This window comes from Nothoprocta perdicaria, unplaced genomic scaffold (genome assembly GCF_003342845.1).
Source record: "Nothoprocta perdicaria isolate Ctin4 unplaced genomic scaffold, notPer1 scaffold_28, whole genome shotgun sequence".
NCBI classification, from domain to species: Eukaryota; Metazoa; Chordata; class Aves; order Tinamiformes; family Tinamidae; genus Nothoprocta; species Nothoprocta perdicaria.
The window spans coordinates 1902443-1920746 of record NW_020455510.1 but is presented as its reverse complement, the minus strand read 5'-3'; the positions used below and the strand labels follow the sequence as shown (position 1 = coordinate 1920746).

The 18304-nt window shown below is 53.5% G+C and overlaps 2 long non-coding RNA genes across 2 annotated transcripts; both read left to right on the top strand.

Annotated features, from left to right (window-relative positions):
- The first annotated feature begins 6641 nt into the window (after positions 1-6641).
- Positions 6642-15524, top strand: LOC112948889. The gene is made up of 4 exons (XR_003249720.1): positions 6642-6730; positions 10234-10353; positions 14675-14823; positions 15417-15524. It is a non-coding gene; the product is annotated as an uncharacterized LOC112948889 (long non-coding RNA).
- Positions 15525-16547: 1023 nt separating this feature from the next.
- LOC112948782 lies at positions 16548-17846 on the top strand. Its single transcript, XR_003249698.1, has 2 exons — positions 16548-16643; positions 17776-17846. It is a non-coding gene; the product is annotated as an uncharacterized LOC112948782 (long non-coding RNA).
- Positions 17847-18304: the final 458 nt, after the last annotated feature.

Genomic DNA, 18304 nt, shown 5'->3' with positions numbered 1-18304 from the left:
CGGAAGCAGTTTGTGTTTGCTTATAGAGGTGCAGATCTCGCCCCTCGCCCCGGCGATGGGGATGCCGCCGTGAGCCTGAGGTTGGTGCCTTCCCCGCGACGCGTCGTCTGGTCCGGCGGGCGCTGAGCGAGGAGCCGTGGGGGCCGCGCTGGGACGCGGCTCCGTGCGCGGCAGCCCCGCGGCCTCCGGCACCGCCGGCGGGGCGGAAGGCTCCCAGGTCCAGCGTTTCCCCTCTGAAACTTCCTTCCTTCCTTCCTGGGGAGCTTTGTTCTCAGGCTGGGGTGCTGCCAGCCTCCTCCCAGCCTCTGCCCCGGGCCCTCCCCTGCGCCGAACCCTCGCGGGCTGCTGTGTCGCCACCAGGAATGAAGATCGCTGTGGCCTTTCCCCAAAGGGTCTGCACCCGCATGGGTCTCCAGGTGTTTTGATAGTCCTCAGCCTCGGTCCAAACTGTGGCCGCATCCGCATTTCCGTAGCAGCCAAGCGCTGTGTCAAACGGGCACTTTCTGGACGAGAGCAGCGGGAAGTGACGAACCCTTCAGGAGCAGAGAAGCAGCTGCCTGCAGGTGTGTCCGACGCTGCCTGCCCCGGTTGGTGCCTAGGGGGTCTAACCCCAGTTCTGTCCCTGTTTCCTTGCTGTCCCCAGTCCRGCGTATTCCCCTGCTGCCCTTGGCAGTGCTGGTGAGCTCTCCACAGGGTATGTGCCCGCGCTCCTGAGGACATGGTGCTCTCTTCAGAGCAAACAGGCCATTTGTGCAAAATCTCTTCACCCCAAAGGCTGCGTGCTGTGTGTGAAGCARATCCGCAAGAGCGCGAGTTCTGCCCTGCCCTCATGCACGTGCAGGGCTGCTGCTCTGTGCATCCTCCTCCCAGGGGAGCAGTGGARGATTTTGCTAATAGGATCTGTCCATCTCTGTGTGCAACATGTTGAGCCAAAATGCTCACGTGACAGAGAGCACTTTGTGGCATTAGGGATTAAACCTGTAACTTGCAACCGTCTTGGTTTGGAAGGCAGATTCCCTCCCGCTACCGAGGGCAGGAGAAACAGCACATAGACTCTTAGTGCTGGGGAGAGATGCGCTTGCTGCCCAGGGATTTCCTGAATGTCCAAGTCATCTGTTGGATTGGACCGATTGSGTTTTAGGCTCCTGGCTCTGTTGGGTGGCAAGATGCGTTGCAGGCTAAGGCATGGGAGAAACGGAGCTGGAGGTGGCAGGAGGATCCCTGGGAGTGCTGGAAATGGGGGAAGAGAGGGTGCCCTCACACAGGGAAGACATGTGGGTCAGTCCTGTGGCTCAGCAGGGAATGGAGTTGACTCTATTCTCACTGGGGCAATAGAGAGGCAACCTGCTCCTCCCTGCCCAGCCTGAACTGACCCAGGAGGGAGGGAGTTTAGTTTCCCATTTAATTACAGACATTTCCCTGGCTTGCTGGCAACAGAAAATGCTCTGGCTTTTAATTCCTTAGCCCTATAAAATAACATATAAGTATATACGTAGAAAACAAGGCTTAGGGTGAAAATGAACTGCCTGCYCCTGCACACAAAAAGGCATCGCGAGAAGCCTTTGTCTGCATTCAATGGGGAGCACAGGCCGGTTCTCTCTCTCACTAGGTCTGGCATTTCATACCAGCAGGATTTTTGGAAGTATTTTTTCTTTGACCATGGCAGAGTGACTTTCCCTATATTCTTACTGGAGCAGTTGGGTGCATAAGGCACATGCAGAAACTGATCCTCAGCAACCRCTCCACACTGCACCCTTACACTCGAACACTTTGAATGAAGTATTGAGGTGTCCTGCATCCCTCTTCAGGGATGGCAAACAGCAAAAGTGTGGAAATAACCCAGAGCTGTCCACCTGCCTCCTTTTTGGTCTGCACTCATTTCTGCATTTGCTCTGCAGCATAATTTCCTGCATAGAAGAGTTTTCTCTGCCACTGTGTTAACAAGTGGCCTGGGGCTAGACATTATCCTCAGAGCTTTAGCTCGTGGTTTGGTTCAGATACAGTGCCAAGACAAGGGGGAAATAATCTGCTTATTTTTAATCCTAGATAAAAGATGTTGCGTTCTCAAGGGCTGAACTTCATCACAGATCCTTCAGGACAAGAACCAGCTGTGCTTGACCACTGCTACCTGTGTGAAACCTCCTGTTTCTACCATGCTACATGGTATAATGTGGAATTGCGACACGGGCCATATCTGGATTTGTGGCAGACTGCTGGAAAGTTCCCTTTYCCTTGATTTATAGGAGCATTTCAGATCTAATTTAGGTCTCTTGATGTTGCTGGTATCCTGCCCTCTCCTCAGCTTGCATCTAAATCCCTGTGTCCTTGTATCCTTGTACCTGTGTTCTGCTCCCATGGACCTCGTCCCCAGTACCCCCAGACGTGTTGAGGCCAGCACCACATGTGTTCCCTCTGGTAGTGGGGCCCTGGGCATAGCGGGATGTTCCCTATGGATAGGACATCCCCGGAGGTGGGATGAGCCTTCCCAGATCCCCTCCGGACCTGGAAAGGCATTGCAACATCAGCCAGGGTTGTACTGAGAGGCCTAGCCTGGCCCCTCTGTGTAAGTAGCACTGGCTGTGACAGGTTTTTGAGCTGCCTTTTTTCCAGCCTCTGAAATAATCCAGTGATTAGGAAGCAATCTAAAGACCCCGGAATAGCTGCTGTGGTGACCGACTGGAGCAGCGGGTTGAAACGCTCCGGTGCTGCTAGCCGGGTGAAGGAGGCAGGAAGACATGAGGTCTGGGAACGTGTCGGGACCTTTGGGACATCTATCTGTCTATGGATGTTTGAGAGGAGTGTAAAGAAAACAGTTATTGCCTCAACCTCCCGGCTGGAAGCTCTGTGTGAGGGCTGCGTTTTAGTGTTCCCCTCCTTCCCGGTGGTGCTGCCTGTGGGATTAACCCTCCTGCTGGCCGTGGGGCGAGGGGAGGAATCTGCCCGGCTCCTTTTGAAGTGGTTGGAAACGCCGTCTCTGCGCAGTGGTTTCTTGGGCTGGGACAAGGCTGCCTTTCATCCCGCGCCCCTGCCCCGTGGAGACAGCGGCTGCATTTGGCCACTCTCTAAAGCAGTGTCTGGGGTGGGGGAGCACGGGAGGCATCTCGCTCCGTGCCGACCCACGTGGCTGGGGAGGGGAGCACGAGACCTTGTCTTGCGGGTTGTTGAATAGGAAGCAAAACCTCAAAGACTTCTCCTGTGGCTTTGGCTCCTTTGCTGCTTCTGGGCAAGACGTATTTCCTTGGAGGGCACCAAGGCTGGGCAAGCTGCTCCGCCACCCCTCCAAGCACAGGGAAAGCGGTTGTTTTTCCCCTCTCCACCCCTCCAAGCACAGGGAAAGCAGTTGTTTTTCCCCTTTCCACCCCTGCAAGCACAGGGAAAGCGGTTGTTTTTCCCCTCCCAAAGCGGGGCTGAAGGGCAGGTCTGGGGGTGCCCTGCAGCGCGGCGGGGGCCGATCCCCGGGCTCCGGGCCCTGCTCCCGGCCCCGCAGCCGCTGCCCGTGCCGCCGCGCGGTGGACACGGAGCAGCTTCGCTCAGCGCGTGGCGGGCGACTGCCGCGCTTCCCATCGGCACACGCTGGGCCTTCCCCTGTCCAGGAAGGGGGAAGAGACTGGTTTATTGGGTGTGCGGGGGTGGCAGAGGGCAGGAACAAATCACGGGTGCTCTGCAGGAACAGCACATTCTCATTTCCATCGCTATCCAAATSCTGAGGCTGAGCGCCTGCAATCTGCCCTTGCAGGATTGCAGCCCTCTCGTGAGTAACATTTTAATTTGGGCCCAGTTACAGATAAAATGTGCAGCGTTTRACTTTGTGAGGAAGCGCAGACAGGCCAGCGTGTGAGATGCCACCTGCAGCCCACGGGATAACCTGGTCGCAAAGGCGGTTGGCCTGGGCGAGTGTTGCGGTTGTCTCGCCCTCTGCCTCTCAGAGGGGTCAGGCTGCTCGTGGCTGCCGGGATTTCCACACTGGAAACGGCTMAGGGGGATTTTTGCTTTCCTTGAGCAGGGGTGGAATGAATGAGGAGAAAGTGAGAAGGCTGCTGCTGGAAAGTAAGTCACCCGAGTCCCATGCACTGCTGTCCTGGAGTCCCAAGCAAGGGCTGAGTCTTGAAACTAAAGCTCACTTTTATTACAGTGATGGTTAGAGGAATCAATCCTTCTGCTGGGYGTGGTGCAAACATAACAAATGACTTGTCCCTGCCCCTCAGATTACGGATAATCTGGCAGTTAGCTGATGCCAGCAACTCTGCAGCCATGAAACAGCTTCTAGTTTAGCACCATGGACAGAAAGGCGCAGCTCACTGATCTCTTGCTCGCTTGGAGCTGCGCTTGGCTCTCTCCCATTTGGGCTCCTCCAGGAGCTCGTGGCTYGGGCACCTGTGGGCCTCTGTCCCAGCCTGTCCCCGGCTGTCCCTGTTCCTGGGGGGAGCACAAGTCCGAGCGACTCCACTTGCCCTGGGGCCGTGGCAGCTTCTGTCTTGCACCCGTGGGGCTGGGAACTGCTCTTTCTTTTAGAAAGCAGAGCCAAGCAAAGGTTTAAACCACAATCCAGTAGCCCTTGGGAAGGGGGCCTCCTGGTTGGCAGAGGGGCTGATCTCTGGCRCACGTGCCCCAAGTGGCAGCTCAGGAACCTTCACCCTTGCGTGGGTTCCTGGCCCGAAGCGGAGCGCCCTGCCAGCCCAATAGCTCCGGGGCGAGGTGCCCGAGCGCTCAGCCCTGGCGCTGAGCACGTGCTGCCCGGGGCAGCCTGGCCAGCCTGGAGCCTCCCCCACGCCGGGATTCGCCTCCCCGCTCCTTCCTTGTGAGATCCAGTCTTTCATTTGCTGCTCCTTTTCCTTTCCTTTTTGTGTGCCTTTTTTTTAAAGCTTTTGCTGAACCAGTTCTGAGGAGATGCTGCCAGGGCACCACATTCACCRCTGTTAAGATGTTTTTAATTACCTCACTTGTCTTTTCTTGGCAGTTTGTTGTTTTAAGTGCGTTTTTTATTTCTGCTATTATTTTTGCTGAGGAGCAGTTGCATCCATGGAGGGAGGCATCTATAAGCTGTGCTGCCTGGGCAGTGAGCAAGCTGCAGCTCTTCGTGCATCTTGGCTGCAATAACCTGAAGGGTCACAGAGCTTGACAGACCCTGGMGATGCAGAGCAGGAGGCAGTAGCCACTGAGTCTCCCTGAGCCCCTTTGCTCTCCCCCTTTGACAAAGTGGCAACACTCCTTTAGAGGATGGAGAAGACGTTCAGGGATTGGTTAAAAGAGGCCTGAAATCCTAAAGTTAATGTTTTTCCTCAGCTTTTCCCTGCCATGGCAGCTGAAGGAGAAAGCACGACCAAGACGTGGGATTAACCCAGTGTTGTAAGGGGGGCCATGGCACCTACAGAGCATCCGGGTATGGAGCAGCTCTCATTTGCTGCCTGGGGAAATGGGATTCAGTAAGAGTGTTCTTCCAGGATCCTAAAGCACTGATTGATTCCTCTGCTCCACAGGCAGAATAAAAGGAAACTAAGAAGGAATGCTGGAAAAGCTACAGTAAGAATGAAACTCTCTGGAAAAGTAGAAGAAACCTGGAGGAAATTCCAACATCAGTTCCCTGGTATCTACTTGGCCAGAGGGTAARGATGTCCGTGCAGCCCCAGAGAGGCCCTGGAAGAGCTTGAGAGGAGGCTCGGGGTGGCCCGGAAGGACACGACAGCTTGCTTGCTTCGGAACAAAATCACAGGCTACCGGGAACTGAGATAACTGAGGGAGCAGAGGAGCGGAGGCAGGGAGGTGAGAAGGAGCCCCCCGAGGCCGTCGCCAGCTGGCCTGCCTGATGGTCTGCGGCAGCCCCTGCAAGGGGGGTTAGAAGGGGAGATCGTTGCAGAATCAGGGATTGCTCCCAGGCAGAAAGACCTGAGTCTCAGGGAAGCTCTTGCTGGTGACACCTTCTATGGCCCCTGCTGTTCCAGTAGCTTGGCTGTACTCAGCTGACAACGAGAGGCATCAGACAAGGCCAGTCTAAAGTATGTAGAGGCCTTCCTGATATTAAATAATGCCCCTGTATGCTGCTGACACGGGAGCTCAGAACAGCAAACAATTTTCAGTGTTCCTGCCTTTCCAGCCTCTTTTCGCGTTCCGTTTTCAAATCAGGAAGCCAGCCGTTTGCCCCTTCAGGTCCCTAAAGTACTGCGGCCCAATGCCCTGCTTTTCCAGCCATCCCAGTCCTGGGAAGAGGCCATCAGGAGCTGATTTGGTGGCTTGATGGTGCTTGATGGCCGAGAGGGAGGTGTCCAGGCAGCCGCTTGCCCCTCCTGTCAGCACTGGATGCTTCCAGATGAAAGGAAGTGCTGGGCGCAGCGAAACCCTCCTCGTGCCTCTCGCCTGGCTGCCTGCCCGGCCAGCAGGGCCCATCACAGCCCATTGCAATCCGTGCTCGTGGCTACGTGATGCTGAAAAGGGCACGTCTGTCCCTGCCCTCATCTTACCTGCTGCCCGCCCCCGGAAGCAGCAGCCCCTGGGAACCGGCTTTGGGGCTGGGGGTGGTACTCACCTGGACTATTCTGTCCTTCACAAACATGAATGTCTCTTTATGCTGCTTTTTTTTCTTTTTCTTTTTGATCAGAGGCAATGTAAAACCACATCTCCTCTCCCCAGAATGCTCCTGAAGAGGGACTCGACTCCACTGCGCTTGATGGAAACTGTTCAGCCAGCTTTGGGTTGGGCCTATGGCAGCCAGGAGGAGCAGTGCCCGACAGATGAGGTGGGAGATGCCAGTGAACAAGTGGAGCCCTCTGCTCTACTCTGCGATCCTCCCTTTGTGTTTCCCAGCCAAGTCAGCGCTGCCTTTGCACGTTTTATTTTACCAGACATCTCTTCCGTGTCTCCCCCCACCCAGAAGAGCAGAACTGGGAGCATCCTCCTGGATGCGGTTCTCCCACGGCGGCTCGCGAGGCGCTGCCGTTACGTAAGGCTTGGCCTTTTTCCTTCTCTGCCTCCAATCTTCTTCAAACAGTCTCCCAGATCTGGCAGACTCATTGGTTTCCTTTGCTGTGCACTGGTGCAGGGTTCTCCCTGCCCCAGCCAGACCCTGCCCGTCTCCTCTCTGTCCCTGTGGGGCAGCGGGGCCCTTCCTTCGTAGCCCACGTTGGCAGCTGCTCTGGGCTGGGCACCCTGGGCAGAACAGAGCCACCCTAGTGCGCAAAGGAATGGGAGAAACCTGAGCAGTTTGAGGTAATTCAGCTAAAGAGCTTTTAATTCCGCTGCTGGAGCCCTGCAGCGCAGAAGGAGTCTCACAGGGATGCAGCTGGATGCCTGGCCTACAAATGCAAGTGTGGAGACACACTTGCCAGGCTCAGGTAATTTATAATACACCTGAATAGCAGCTGAGGTTTGATTCATTATTATCTCCCAGCAAGTGGTCTCATGTAAAATGCAGGGAGCCTCAGCAGCCCCCAGCTCTGCAGCGCAGCGGCACTTCCCTTGTGAACAGGGTTTCTGCTCAGGGGGAGCGCGGTTCCCTCCCCCTGGAGGGACTGATGGGGCTGGAGAAAACTCTGCACTTGGGATGGGGGGAAATGTGGCAGCCTCTGACTGGGTTTTGCACGTTTTTCTGTCAGTGGCACTAAATGGGCATTAAGGAACAGCGAAGGGGGAATAGTTGAGGTCAGGTCTCCCGTGGGTCTGCCCGTGCCCTTGCTTGCAGTTTGGCTGTATTGTGGGAGCCCTTAAAGCCTTTCTGTTTTGCTTTGGCAGCYGCCGTGGTCCAGCCCTGAGGGAGAGCCCTTGCTAGCTGAGCTGGAACGGGATTTTATTGTGCTGCGGCTGAGTCAGCCAGTTTGCAGGGATGAATTCAGAGCCTAATTTACCTGCTAATGTTTCCTCGGATGTCGGGGGTGTCAGAGCGCGGGGGCAGAGCATCTGTCACCCTCAAGTCAGAAGGAACACTTGCAAGTTCACTTGGACATTGCGGTGTTTGTAGGCTGGGGTCAAACCTGGGACTCTTGCACTTGATTAAGCCCAAGTGGGTTGGCCTTGGCAGCAACCAGCCACCTCCAGGGCCCGCGGGCCGGCCRTGGCGAGCGCGGCTCTGAGATGCATGGCCACGCTTGGAGATTGGGGGTCAGGAGGACGCAGCGGCGAGCAGACGCACGCGGTTCTGCTCGGGTGCTGCTTGTCCCCAGGGGGATCCAGAAACAAAACCCACAGCAGGAGCGGGGATTGGCCTCCCTCCCCAGTGACCTGATTCCTACGGTAAAGTGATCGCTCGTGCCACCAAGGAGCTGAACCAAAATGTGGCCGTAGAACCGAGACCCTCATGACACCTGCAGGGGATTTTTCCTGTCAGAAGCACCAGGGCTGCAAGGAGAGAAGAATTATTTTGAGCGGGTGGCAGAACTCTTGCATCACTCCTGGCTTTGGGGCTTTTAGCTGTGATGCGACACTGCTGAGTGCAGGAATTGTCAGGGTGGCTGAGTGAGGTTTGGTTGCCTCCTTTTCTAGCACTGCCCCGCCTGGGATGAGCAAGAGGAGGGTAATTCAAGAGGATTCAGGTCTGCTCTGCTCCACCTGCAGAAGATACACGGGCAGAGGCAATGAAAGGTGAGGGCTCAATTCCGCTTTGGCTGGATCCTCAGGAGGGGTTTGTTCCCTGGGTCCTTGTGCTGTCAGACTTGGGGGAGCAGGAGGGGCCTCAGTGGTCAGGAGAGAGTGTGGCTGGAGACTCAGTAGGTGATTTGAAGCCTGGGGTGACAGAGAGTGATGATAGCGCTACCCAGAGCAGCTTCCCTGTGGAAGGTTTGCTGTGGAGTTTGCTGCATTTTCCTTTAGGACTAGAAAAGAAGCTTGTGTGTCTTCTTGCTTCCTCCTCAGTCATGTTAATTTGCCTAATGCTGCTGCTTCCTGCTGATCTTGGGCTGGTTTTAAATATCTTGTGTGTGGTCTCCTGCTAAGCATCTGAAATACAAAGGTAGTGTTTCTTCCTCCCCTCTCCCCTAACCCTGAAGTTCAGAAACCTGCATTATTGCTGCTGGGTGAAAGCTGATGTATCTGAGGCCCTATGAACTTAGAAGCTGGAAATCCACCCCTAGAAGCCCAGCTGGGTGACTGTGGGTGGCTGGAGCTGGTAGGGTGCAGCTGGGGCCTCCGAGCCCGTTTCTGGGATATTCCCCTCCCCAAGYTCCCCTCGCCGTCCCCTCGTCGCTCCGCCGTGTTCCTGTGTCCGCTCCAGGCTGCTCTGACGTGAGTGATCTCCATTAACCGTGGAGAACAGCACAAGGAGACAAAATCRGCAGCAGCCCCTAGGGATGGGCCACTAAGGCGGCAGATGCTGGCACCCCTGCGGCTTGCGTCTCTCCTGGGGATGCTGGGTGAGGAGGAAGAGGTAGGGAGGAGGCAGGCTCTGGAGGAGAGGTCTGGAAAGCACAGACATGATCTGAACACACTTCCCACAGTAATTTATTTAAGATGCATGCAATCCTGTGAGATGAAACGCTGCCCTCATTAACTCACTTTCCTGCTCTCTCCCCACGCTGTTGGGATGTGTTCCTGCGCCGGGAGAGGCCAGTGCAGTAAAGCAGCTTCCTGGTGTGGGCAAAATGGCTCCTTTCACTGCAGCAGAGTCTCTTTTCCCCCTCGATCCTGAATAAATCCCTGGACCTTGGCCAATGCCGCGTGTCTGCAGCTCTGCTTCTGCCCTCCTGTGCCTGCACAGACGAGGCTGCTGCTCCTCGCTGCTCCCCACGGCTCTGCTGGGAGCCTGGGGTCCTGAGGGCTTCCTGCCTCCAACTCTGCTGCCTGCTCTGGGAGGCAGCCTGGAGCGCAGGGTGTCCTTGCGGGATGCTCCGTGCGGATCCGTGACCCGCAGCAATGTGTGTGGCCGTGGCTGCTGGCCCCTGGCAAGCAGCGGGCACTGAGCTAGCAGCAGCCAGGGTGGGTGTTCAATAACCCAGTGTCCTGGGATAATATTGGCAGCTGGTAACTCTGGAGGTCAGAAGAAGGCAGCATTTTCCTTGAAAGACTGAAGATGATAATGGACTTTGTGATTACTCCATGGGTGGGTGCTCGTGGACCCAGTATTGGCAGCAGGTTGCCCGTCCTGGCGCTGCGGAGTGACTGAAATCCCAGGACACGGATTGTTGTACAGGGATGGTGCCATCTGCGGTAACAGGCTGCTGTGTTTGGCTCAAGCTCTCCAGCCCCTTTCAAACGTTTACCCTTGCTGGTGTGTTGAGCATAGTCACGGGCTGTGTTACCCTCCTCTCACAGGCTCCAACCTGAAGGAGGGTCTTGCTCTGGAGACAACCGGTCTCTGTCCTGGATATCATGAGATCTGAGGAGATGAGACGGTCAAGAGGTGGGAGAAGCAGCGACAAGAGCCGAAGCAAGGTGAGGTGGCTCCAGGTGGCTCACTCAGCAGGTGAGCTGGGCTTGTGAGCTGTGTCTGGGGGTACCTGCTTCCCCCAAACGGGGCACGTCCAGGGCACCTCAAATGGGCAACTGAAACCTCTGCTGCCTTCGGGAATGTTTGGCATGAAAGGCAAGTGGGAGATTATGGAAGAGCCTTGTAGCTGTTCTGGGAGCCAGATATGGATCTGCTGAGTCCTGAGCTGATAGAGTGGGCACAAATGGTACTGTCTCCTGAGTATCTGGAAATGTCACAGTATTTACTGCGTCAGCTGTACAGGTAGCCTTGTCCAAGCCGGAGAAGACCAAGGAAAACTCAAAMCTCTCTGAGCTTCTCCTATTTTCTCAAGCTCTTAAGCCTGAGCTGCATAAATGGCCCCTTCTCCCTACAACATGTTCCCCTTTCATCAGCGAGCGTGCGACAGATCTGTGTCCCACCTGTAGGAGCAGTGCCCTCAAACACGTCATCTTGCAACCCCCAGCGGCACCAGGGCTCGTTTATCTGCCTCTCTTCCCACATTCCTCTGCACAGTCTGCAGTGGAAGCACATYTCTCCGCAGCGCTGTTTTCTCTTTCCTTGGGATGTTCCTCACCCATAACACAGGGCAGAGCCACTTGATCAAATGTGATTCTTTTTTTCTCCTGGGTATTGCTGGTGTTGTGCAATAGGCCTTGGTATCTACTGTTTCCTCTTCTCTTAGTGTAAAATTACATGCAATCCAGAATCCCACGGTGCCGCCCTACAGCTGCTGCGGGAAGCCCAGCCAGTTAAAGGMAAAATTGGGAGCAGCAGCCGGGCCAGAGGGCAGGGGAGCTTTGCCATGGGGTTTCTATCACTCTGCTCTCCCAAATGTGTTTGGGTGGGAGAGGGGGCCCTGGCAGCCCTGGGAAGGGAAAGACGAAGCTCCTCTGGAGTCTCAACTGCCTTGTGTTGCATCTTGCCGCTTACCAGGGTCAGTCCTCAGCAGTCAGCAGAGCTTCTGAAGTTGGAGTTGAGCTTCTGAAGTTGGAGTTGAGCTTCCGGTCGTCTCCGAAACCCACCTGCTGCTCCTGCAGACACGAGGGGAGGGCACGTCCCTGCAGTCAGCGTGGTGAACGTGCCCAGCGAGCGAAGTGTCGTCCTCGCCTCTTCTAGAGGCCTCTTAGGCCTCTCAGAGGGGAGCTCTGGCCCATGAGCTGGTGCTGGGGCATAAGCGTTGCTCTGAAGGATGCTGGCCTTCCCTTGTGGGATCTCTGTTTGTACAGCAGTTCCTAGGTTATTGATTCTCTTGTTCCAGTCTTCTGACTGCTGTCACCACCTCAAGGTTAACGTGTTTGGATCCTGAGGTGTTTTAGATATGATCCTGAAAATTCAGGTTGGAGGGGAGGGGCACTGTTTATAATTTCTCCTGCTTTTTAGTGTTATCCAGAGATAAACTATGATTGGAAATTTTAAAAGAGAAAAAAATATATACTTTATATATGGCTTTAGGAGGCTTCAACCCTCACTTGGGGTAACTCTGCTTTTGAAGCGTTCTCTAACTTGCTTGCTCTGCTAGAGGTTTGACGTGGCTTGAATGATGTAGCGAAAACCAATTGCTGCAGTTAGGCTGCACTAACGGAGAGAGGGCCGTGTGTCCCACCCAGCCGGCTCGTGTCAGCGCAGGCTGCCTCCTTCCTTCTCCTTCCCGCGTGTATTGCGCTGTTGCTCGGGAGCTGTGCGGCTGCTTGGCGCGTGCAAGGCCTGCCCCAGCGCCCTGCTAGTTCAAACAGCACCGTGCCCGCCTCGGGGCCGGGTCCCCGGTTTGTTTATGGTGCTACCAGTGCCAGCAGCAGCTGTGAACATCACATCTGGTCAGAATTAGTGATGAAACTTGCTCTGCTTGCTTCCTTCTGGTCACCAAAGCAGCAGGGAAGTAGCATGTGTCTATATTGCTTCACAGTGATAGAGGAAAGAGCCTGCAAGTTTGTTTGCTTAAGGATTTTGTTGCRTGTGTGATGTGGTTACACTGCTTTTTCTTTTTCCCTCTGCTTTTGCAGGATGAGGGATGCAAAGCTCTCTCTTTTTTCTCACTGTTGTTGGAATAMGTGGAAAGTCCCAAAGGGGAGATGGATGTACAGCAAGGATCCGAGGCTCTAAACCARCTGGCAATTGCCAGGCCTGAATAATTCCCTGGTTGTTCTTCCTGCGCTCTCCTTAAATAACTCCAGGATATACAGACCTCTGATAGGAGCTCCACGGGAAGCACCACCTGCTCTCTGCTCACCTGCTGCTCTTTCTCTCTTGGCATGAAATGTCTGGCTAAGGTTACTCACACCAGGGCCCTAACAGCCACTGAAATGGCTTGTTATCTACCAGGAAAGGAGCTGGGGGAGTTAAGGGATCAGTCATTTGTGTCATTTGTTTGTATCTTTTCCCTCCTCTCCCCTCGCCCCCAATCTGGGAAAAGCCATGAGAGTAAAAGGCAAGAGAGGGAGATTTGTTTGAATTGTTGGCTCTGTATCATGTCCTACCTCCTCTTCTCTTGAATATGGAYCTACAGGGCCTCTGCCAGCCCAAAGGTGGCTCTTGGTGTCTGATGAACCTTTTCTTCTACACTAACAGAGAGTACAGCTCCCTCCAGCTAGCTCACATCCTTCATAAAAACAGGAACAGAACAGGCCGCAGTGCATCTCATACATGGGAGACAACATCTGTAATTGCTCTGCTCTTTCCTCTTAACTCATCCCCAAGTTTTTAGCTCTTTTTTTTCCCCAACAGGAAGACTCTGGATGTTGATGTTCACCCTGTTTGCCACATCTCTGTCCAAGGCACTGCCTGTCTTATTCTCCTCTCCATACTCTTTCCTGTTGGTCTGGGACAAAACTCCTTATTCCTTGGTATCCTTCTGTGTGATTATATTAGGGAGGGCCTTCATGAATGGACCTGCAGCCAAGTAATCCAGCTCATGCCACATGACTCACGGTTGTAGACACCCTGCTGTAGTTTGTAAGAGTTTTTGCAGTATATGAGCAACGTGGCAGTACCGTGCTGCCCTTGGATATGACTTGCAGAAAGCACAGTATGATTATTTGCCTCGTCTTCCGTCTATGTCCCCTTCTGAAAATAGGGTTAGCCTGACCGTCACAGCATTCCCTGCAGACCTGATAGACCTTGGTATAAGAATATTTCTTAGGAAATCATTTAACAACTTGTGCTTAAGTTCTTCCTATCCCCTCACATACCTGACTAGTCTTATTTCTTCCTTCAGTAGAGATTTCCCCCTCATCTCTATTAACTGCAGTCCCAGGCCCTGGCACAGGAATCCTTTGCAGAGCACGTTGCTCCATTGGAAGGACAGAGTAAAGGAGCAGTAGGTCTGGTTCAGAGCTAAGGGAAAGATAAAGGGTGCCCCCAAGGGCATCCTGCTCTGCTGTGCACGGAGCGATAGGGCTTGCTTGGGAGGGGATGGTTCCTCCACCCTGTGTGCTCCTTGTTTCTCCCTCCATCCTGCAAATATTCTGCCGGGCGCAGGACAAGGCGGAAGCAGAGAGTGTCTCTGTATTGCCATCTACTGGTGATACTGCAAGAGGCCGTGGAAGATGGCCTGGCACAAGAACACTGAGACCACTGGGATATTAAAACAGCCTCTACTGACCTGGCTGAAGACCCCTGTCACTGGCCAGCAGGTCTTCCTCCCAGGAGCACTGGTTTTGGCTTGACAGACCAGAACTCCTTGTGCTGATGAAGTAAATAACAAAGCTAGGCCTGCCCTAGGGAGTCTGTGATAGCTGGTTGTGTGTGTAAGCTAGGGACTGACTCTGTCCCTCAGAAGTGACACTCCTGAGCAGCCCGCGTGCCCGAGCGAGGCTGTGGTCCAGCTCACAGGAGTGCCCCACGTTGAGCAGGTTTGTGGGTTCATGCAAGGACAGTGGTGATACTGGAAGGGCAGCTCCACGCCCCCTAATCTGTCACCTGGGCAAGGTGAGATTTCCCCACTAGGAACATCTCTGTTGCCAAAGGAGCACAAGGGGTGGCATTTTCCCAAGACATTAATTTTGCCTGACATCCTTGCAGTGGATTAATCAAGCAGAAAAGCAGCGGTGAGGAGATGAAGCTTTAACTCTCCTCTCTTTTCTTGCAGCTCTGGAAAGGGGAGTCGGTCCCTGTGCCACCCTTACGTGTGTGTGTGTGCACCCTGTAGTGTAGCCTGCTTTGCACTCAATCCAGCTCTCCTGATGGTGTCCGGGCAATTTCCATCCACCATCCTCCTCCTTATTCTAAAATAACTTTTTTTTCTTTCTTTTCCTTAAGCACAACAAGCCAAATACACTTGTGTTCCAGGTTGAGTTTTTGTGCTGAGTTCCTGTTCACCTCATGCTTGAAAATGCAAGGACTGGGAAGGATGACATCCCGCAGCGGTGCCACAGGCCGTGCGCCTGACAGCAGCGCTGCCAGGCATTGCTGTCATCATCTCTGCCTCTTGGAGTTATGTAAGTAGCTACAGGCTCCTCATTCTTTGCCTGTCTGAGAGCAGGAGCGTGATGGCTCAATGGATGCTACTGTCAAGAGGAGAAGAAAAAAAAAAAAAAGACAAAATCCATTGGCAAACCCAATGCCTGCACTGTACAATGGAGTAGCTGGAAAAATCAGATCTGCAGTGCTGTTTGCACAGCATTCAGTCAGCTCTGGCTGCCCCTAATGTCCAGGTGTRCTTGGCATGGGATCAAGGTCCTGTGTTGTGGTGTGTGTGGAGGGAGGGAAGAGGTTTGAAGCAGGAAGCATCGTATTTGACTTGAACACCTTGTGTTCAGGGAGTTGGGCAGGGCCTGAAGTCTGCTATGGGGAGGTTGCACATGAACTTGATTCCTTGTTGTGACCAGTCTCCTCAAAGCTGGAGAAATCCTGCTTCAGCATGAAGAACATGCACTCAGGTTCCAGGTTGTTATTTTTTAAGCACCCTTTAGTCTATTAGGACAAGAGTCCTCCCAGCACAGCTCTAAGCAAAGAAATGATTTGTTGACTGCTCACATTATTATTATTATTTCCTCCTCCAGCTGGTAATTCCCTGTTCCTTTCCACCCAGCTCATCAGCACGCTTGGATTCTAGCTTATGTTGCTTTTCCAAGTTTTCCTTGCTGAAGCCACTGCCTCTTGTTCTGAAATACGCCCTCTGCATCCATTTGGGCTACCCTTCAAAGCCTGAAGCAGTCAGCACAAAGTACCTGGGAATCCCTGTGGAAGAGCTAAACCCATCAGAGAAGAAACCAGGTTGGTAGCAGTTCTTAGGAGGTTTCTACCCATGTGCCTGGCATGATACTTCTCTCTCGTTCCCAACCCTGCTGTGCATGGTCACACCTGCGCCAGGAGGAGAGGTGTGTTTAAAATCTTTATATGGACATGGAAAGTTGTATTAATCAATCAAAGCATATATTTGGCTTTCCCTTAGAGAAAATCCATCATGCCTCTTGTATAGCTGGTTATCTTGAGCTCCAGGTTGCCCTTAGCACCAACCTTTTCTTTTTTCTTTTTTCTCCAAAGAAGGTGCTGGGGGAAGAGGGCAGCTAGCATGTGCACCAGGAGTCGTTACTAGCCAGCAATGAGAAAGAGAGTTAAGGGCAGGATGGAGCAGTTGGTTGTGCCACGGTGTCAGCTACAATCTGTCTCCAACGCACATCCAGAAACATCCTCCACGCTGCTGCTTAGCTGTGGGGACTTGGTGTAAGTTTTACCTTGTGCTTCAGGGATTCCCACGGCAGGAGCTCTGGCCGAGGATGCTCTCCGTTCCACGCGATGAMGCTGCAGTGAAACGATGCCAGCGGGACGGCTGTAGGAGTGTGAAGGTAACCGGGGCGTCCTGGTGGGTCCTGAGTAGTTACATGTGTGGCAACAGCCTGCGGCGGGTGCCTGGAGCCCGTGGTGCTTAGCTGCTCGCATGTCTCCAGTTCAACTAATTCGATGCTCTGTCCTATGACCAGGTCCTTAATTTGGTGCACATTGCTGTAGCTGTGATGTTATGTGAGAGTCCAGGCTTAAAAAATAATTCTATGAAGAGTATTTGAGATATTAATTATGAAATCTGACTTGTAAATGACAACTGGCAGTGGATGGGGGCCCTGGTGCTCCGACGTGAGGAGCTTAGTGCACTGAGGGTGACACTTTCTGACATTTCTRCATTTAGGGACATTTGCTTTGCATTTCTAGACCTCACCCCAAGAGCATTTCAAGGGATGGTCAAGATTCTCTTGCAGCCTCTGGATTCAGGAAGCTGGAAAGTTCAGAAAACAGAATTGGAGCTGGCAGTAGTCATGAGGTGAGGGACTGGATTTAGGGCTGTGCAAGATGCAGCACGAGAAATGAGCTGTGTCCCTTATCTGTCACGTCGGAGGGAGCTGTCATGCACTTAAGCTGCAGGTAGACTCTTTCTGCAACTGCAATACTCCTTGTCTCTGTCCAGGGCTCCCTGCTAGGAAAATCTGTACTCCTCCAGTACCAAAATTTTGCACACAGTGACTCCCAAGCAAGCTACTTTGTTTCACTGAAAGAAACAGCCCCCCAAAGACCCAGTGTGTGCTTTTTTTCTTTTCAAAATGCCATTTTTATTAGTAATCCATTCAGCCCAGCAGATGCCAACATGCCAACTATGTGAAGAACCAGTTTCCTCCAAGTGTAAATATTTACAGAACATATTCAATGGTATTTAGTACTCTGCGAACATATTGTCAACAGTTCTATCCAGACTCTTCCCTAATTGCAGCCTGAGAATTGGCGGAGGCCTGTCCTCTGTGAAAAGATAATTGTGGAGAGGAGAAAAAAAAAAAAGAGAAAGAAACAGTGGACTAAATAGGCTCTTGGTTTAGTTTGACTGGAGTTATGTCAGAGGCTGGCCCGTGGCAAGTTAGATTAACTTGTGACTATTGCACACAGAGTTGGAGGGATGGCTTCCCATGCCTCTAGGGAGGCCGGAGAACATCTTTCTGCTCCTGCTCCCAGGTTGGGGGCCTTTCTCATCACCTCCCTAAAAAGGCTGTTACAGCACAGGGCACGGAGGTTCAACCTTCCATGTGTTTTAAGGGATATGGAGGTCCATCTTTTCTTAGATGTTAACAGGAGGTAGGTAGGCCTATTCCTAGCATTGCATCCATGGGTAAGGTTTGTTTGAATAGCCCAGAAGAGCAAATACTGTATCTCCCAATCACCATCTGTCTTAAGAAACGCCACATTTCTCTCAAACGCAGACCTGCCTTTTGGTCTCTAGCTCAGGCAGTGCAAAATCCCTGAATGGGGATGTAGCTCAACTGGAGCCCTTCTGTTTCCACCAGTATCCTAAAATCCCCTTTACTGCTCCTCCAGCCCCATGCCCTTGGATAGCGTTTCATGACATCCTGCGGCCTCTGCTCTCCTGATGTCTCCATTGATTTGTATTTATTCTAAATTCTCCACAGTGTCTTAGCCTCATTTTTGCTCTCTGAACGCCTGCCCTCGCCAGCGTGCCGTAGCACCCCGGCTTCTTGCGGCCGCCCGGGGAGCTGCCAACATCCTGACACACGTTTCAAGGTAACTACTGTTACTAACATCCCGCGGGATGCGTGGAGGGCGCGGGGTGAGCAAGGCTGTTGTGCTCCTGCCTTCTCCAGCTTTGCTTGAGCGGGGCTCTTTTCCACCACCTGTATCTTCTCCAGGCTTAACTTCCACCCCTGGCTTTTCCATGTTTTCGTTCTTTTCTTCCAAGACGTTTTTTCCCCGGGAAGGTGCTTGGTCCCCGCTACCCATTCCCTGCCCCCGCCCCGCTTGCTTGCGTTATTTGCTCCCTGGTTGTGCTTGACCCCTGCTCCCCTCAGCTAATGTCCGAAACACGGCGCGACCGTTAACGAGCGCGCGGCGACCGTTAACGAGCGCGCGGCGACCGTTAACGAGCGCGCGGCGACCGTTAACGAGCGCGCGGCGACCGTTAACGAGCGCGCGGCGACCGTT